Source organism: Mustelus asterias, chromosome 10 (genome assembly GCF_964213995.1).
Source record: "Mustelus asterias chromosome 10, sMusAst1.hap1.1, whole genome shotgun sequence".
Classification (NCBI taxonomy): Eukaryota; Metazoa; Chordata; class Chondrichthyes; order Carcharhiniformes; family Triakidae; genus Mustelus; species Mustelus asterias.
This window is the reverse complement of record NC_135810.1, coordinates 17,461,102-17,466,013: the sequence shown is the minus strand read 5'-3', so window position 1 is coordinate 17,466,013 and position 4,912 is coordinate 17,461,102. Positions and strand designations below refer to the sequence as shown.

General features: G+C 43.9%; 1 non-coding gene across 1 annotated transcript; it reads right to left on the bottom strand.

Moving 5' to 3' along the window:
- Positions 1-3,979: 3,979 nt before the first annotated feature.
- Positions 3,980-4,171, bottom strand: LOC144500182 (U2 spliceosomal RNA). The gene has a single exon (XR_013498953.1). It is a non-coding gene; the product is annotated as a U2 spliceosomal RNA (small nuclear RNA).
- Between the last annotated feature and the right edge of the window lie 741 nt (positions 4,172-4,912).

Here is a 4,912-nt window from a genome sequence, read left to right as displayed (position 1 = left end):
GAATATTTTGGTGCTGCTTCATGCTCTCATCTAGGCCTGGAAAAATGTATCAATTTTGCTTCCAATTTGCACCCTTCTGTCACCTTCACATGGTCCATCTCTGACACTTCCCTTCCTTGACCTCTCTGTCTCCATTCCTGGTGAAAGACTGTAAACAAAAAGACTCTGTCAAAGGGTCATCCAAACGTGAAACGTTAGCTCTGTTCCCTCTCCACAGATGCTGTCAGACTTGCTGAGCTTTTCCAGCATTTTCTGTTTTTCTTTCATTTCATTCCATCAGGTTTAGTTGTAACAAATTGTCGGCAGATGCTGAACAGAAAGGATTGCTATGATGTGGAGATGCCGGCATTGGACTGGGCTGGGCACAGTAAGAAGTCTCACATCACCAGGTTAAAGTCCGAAAGGTTTATTTGGAATCACAAGCTTTCGGAGCACTGCTCCTTTGTCAGATGAGGAAGGATTACAACATGAGAGATGATGTCAACAATGGCACTGGATTCCACTATGAATTCAATAAGAAGAAATGTAGAAGATATAAAAGCTTGCAAATGTGCCTATGTGCTAACTTACTGGAAAGGGTGTGTGTTATTGCAGGAGGGAAATTGTTACCAGTGTACAATTTTCTCTTTCTTATTAATAACATTACCTCACCACATAAACAGAACAACATTGTCATTTTCCACCATCTGTAATTTTCTACATAAATGGCAGAGTCAGGGGGATGCCCATAAGTGAGCTAACCTAATACCTCTCAAGAGTTCAAATTAATGGTCGGTGATGCAATGAGGGTTTCGCTGCTTTCTGTCATATGTTTTATTTGCACCAATTAAAGAATTAATATTAAAACGATAAGAATTGAAAGCAGATTTTCAAAGGGAAGTATATTGTCTGCCGTGCGGATATCAGTGGGGCGGGTACGGTGGAACAGTGGTTAGCCTCACAGTGCCAGCAACCCTGGTTCGATTCCTGGCTTGCCTGTGTGGAGTCTGCACATTTTCCCTGTGTCTGCGTGGATTTCCTCCGGGTGCTGCAGTTTCCTCCCACAGTCTGAAAGACGTGCTGGTTAGGTGCATTGGCCATGCTAAATTCTCCCACAGTGTACCCAGACAGGCGCTGGAGTGTGGCAACTAGGGGATTTTCACAATAACTTAACTGTGGTATTAGTGTATGCTTACTTGTGACACTAATAAATAAATGAATAAGTATCCTCTCTACGAATCATTTGTTCTGACAGTCCTCTTTGTACTCAGAGTGAAATATTTCATGGAGATGACATATGGTCTAAAATTAACAGCATGTGGGTCACATCCTAATAACAAGACAACAGTTTGCTTCAATTTATGTCCTTCCACAATTATGTTGTTGGTTACAATTCTACTTTTCACAACATTCTGACACTGGGATCAAGACGTTTTTGCAGTTACAGAATACGTAACTCTGAATGTGATCACCTCACTTTGTATTGTAACAAAACTGGGGAGTATTTATGGGGCACAACTATTATTTTTATTGCTGGGTGTGAAAAATCACCTGGAAGGTTCTGACAACCTTTGACCCAGAAGCAGTACCGCCAGTAAAATGCCTGTGGGATCTGTCATTGTGTTGAAGAACTTTGAAAAAATGACTTTTAAGAGTTTGCATCAATTGTAAAGGGATTGTGATTTTCTGGGATGAATTCCTGATCCATGTGGCCTGGCAACCCTTGACCTGGAAGCAGTCGCAATAGGAAGGAAGTTAACATACAAAAGTCTCGTGGCCAGACAGAAGGACAGCTGCAGGAAAAGGACAGCCATAGTACAGGAAAGAAAAAAGACGGCACATCTGCAAGGAGCTCTATCAGTGTAATATAGCAAAACAGGACATAAATCTGAAGATAGGGTTAGTGCAAGGATTGTGAATTGGAGAATTCTACTCCTGCTGCTGCTTCAGTTTTCTCAGAGCTGACCAAAATGTTTATTATTTTCTTAAAGGGAATTAATAAAGGAGTCTTTGGGGAATCTGTGCTTAGTCATAGAATCCTACAGTGCAGAAGGAGGCCATTTGGCCCATCGAGCCTGCACCGACCAACATCCCACCCAACCCCTATCCCCAGACATTTACCCTAGCTAGTCCCCCTGAAACTAAGGGGCAATTTAGCATGGCCAGTCCACCTAATCTTTGCAACTGTGGGAGGAAACCGGAGCACCCGGAGGAAGCTCACGCAGACACGGGGAGAACATGCAAACTCCACATAAACAGTGCCCAAGCTGGGAATTGAACCTGGGTCCCTAGCGCTGTGTGGCAGCAGTGCTCACCACTGTGCCACCAGGCTGCCCATCATTGGAACTTTGGAACTGTGCATGATGTCTGTGAGAAATGGTGTAGCTCATGCTTATGTTTATGTAAAATTTATTTTTATTGTACCAACTACTTATTTTATCTTTTCTTAACCAAGTATCATATCCCCTGTTCATTCATGTTTAATTTATGTTGGTTTTGGTTCGTGCTAAAGTGAAAGTTACAAAAAAGGTTGAATCTTGTTGGCAATTTCTTCATTTGGTTATTTTAGTTTACAGTTTCCCCAGAGGGACCCTCGGTGCAAATAGTAGAGAATTAGGCTGCACCCATTGCAGGAGTGTGAATCACTCTCCCCAGAGCTTTCATACACTCCCAATGTTTTAGCAACAAAACATAGTCGAGGAAATTTATCTAAAGACCCTAGGAAATTTGGTTTTTGGTATGGCGAAGTTCTGTTAACATGAGTTCCCAATGAATTCCGCTTTGAGGAACCCCTTGGCTCAGTCAGCAAGTATGACGGGTGGCATGGTGGCACAGTGGTTAGCACTGCTGCCTCACAGCGCCAGGGACCCGGGTTCAATTCCCAACTTGGATCATTGTCTGTATGGAGTTTGCACATTCTCCTTGTGTCTGCGGGGTTTCCTCCGGGTGCTCCGGTTTCCTCCCACACTCCAAAGATGTGCAGGTTAGATGCATTGGCCATGCTAAAGTGCCCATTAGTGTCCCGGGATGTATAGGTTAGAGGGATTAGTGGGGTAAGTATGTAGGGTTATGGGGATAGGGCCGAGGTGGAATTGTTGCCAGTGCAGACTTGATGGGCCGAATAGCCTCCTTCTGCACTGCAGGGATTCTATGATTCTATGACCCTGACCTTTGCATCATCATCTTGCTCCCATGCCCACATTTTCATCCTTGGTGTACTGCAATAATCCAATGAAGCACAATGGAGGAACAGTACCTTATCTTAAGATCATAAGACATAGGAGCAGAATTAGGCCACTCGGCCCATCGAGTCTACTCCGTCATTCAATCATGGCTGATATTTTTCTCATCCCCATTCTCCTGCCTTTTCCCCATAACGTGAAGATGCCGGCATTGGACTGGGGTAAACACAGTAAGAAGTCTCACAACACCAGGTTAAAGTCCAACAGGTTTATTTGGTAGCAAAAGCCACTAGTTTCGGAGCGCTGCCCCTTCGTCAGGTAAGTGGGAGTTCAGTTCACAAACAGGGCATATAAAGACACAAACTCAATTTACAAAATAATGGTTAGAATGCGAGTCTTTACAGGTAATCAAGTCTTAAAGGTACAGACAATATGAGTGGAGAGAGCATTAAGCACAGGTGAAAGAGATGTGTATTGTCTCCAGCCAGGACAGTTAGTGAGATTTTGCAAGTCGTGGGGGTTACAGATAGTGTGACATGAACCCAAGGTCCCAGTTGAGGCCGTCCTCATGTGTGCGGAACTTTTCCCCATAACCCCTGATCCCCTCATTAATCAAGAACCTATCTATCTCTGTCTTAAAGACACTCAATGACCTGGCTTCCACAGCCTTCTGCGGCAATAACCTTCTTCCAATGAGGCACTTTATTTTTTATTCCAATTCAATCGAATCAAGTCTAATTCAAAGTCTCAACAAGTTGAGACATTCCCAATCCAAGCTGACAAGACAGGGCTCTCACCTCCTGTCTTGGGTTTGATCTACATGATCCAAGCTGATTGGAGTCGGCATTGCACCTCCTCCAAGGCTTGATCTCATTTGCATCTTAGCCAGAACGCCGAGATGCCGCTTTTAACAATTGCTTCAAATGAAGCTAAAATGTAACCTAATGACTTCAACCAAGCACAGCATGTCGATACTACACTTGATCTTAGCCAAAAGGCCGAGAAGCATTTTATAGCCTTTTGGATTTAACACTGAGTTCAACAACTTCAGACTGTGAACTTTCTCTTCCATTTTGTTATTTTTTCCCCAATCCCCTCCCACACTGGTCCATCTGTAACTTGTTTTGATTTACAGATGATGACTCTTATTCTGCTTTTAAGACATTCTGCTACCTTATCTTTATGCCACGATTAGCACCTTCCTTAGTTTTTAACACTACCATCAACATTCCCTTTGTCTTGTTTCCATGACAGTTCTGTCAATCGCTCCTGAGCTCCCACCTATCCCTGATCTTCTATTCTGCTCCACCTTCTCCAGCCCACTCTCAAGTTATTTAATCTATCTCATAGAAACATAGAAGATAGGAGCAGGAGGAGGCTATTTGGCCCTTCGAGCCTGCTCTGTCATTCATCACAAACATGGCTGATTGTCCAACTCAATAGCCTAATCCTGCTTTCTCCCCATATTCTTTGATCCCATTCGCCAATATATGGTACTATATCTAGCCGCCTCTTGAATACATTCAACATTTTGACATTTCTACCTCTCATTTCTACCTCTCTTCAGCACCGAGGAAGAGTCATGTAGACTCGAGGCATTCACTCTGGGTGGGATTTTCCAGACCACCCATGGCATATTTTCCATTCGCCGCTGATGGGATCTTCCAGTTCTGCCGATGGCTACAGCATTTTATGTGGCTTGCCATCCTGCTGCCGGGGAATCAGTCATGTGGGGGGTGGCGGGAGGGGGG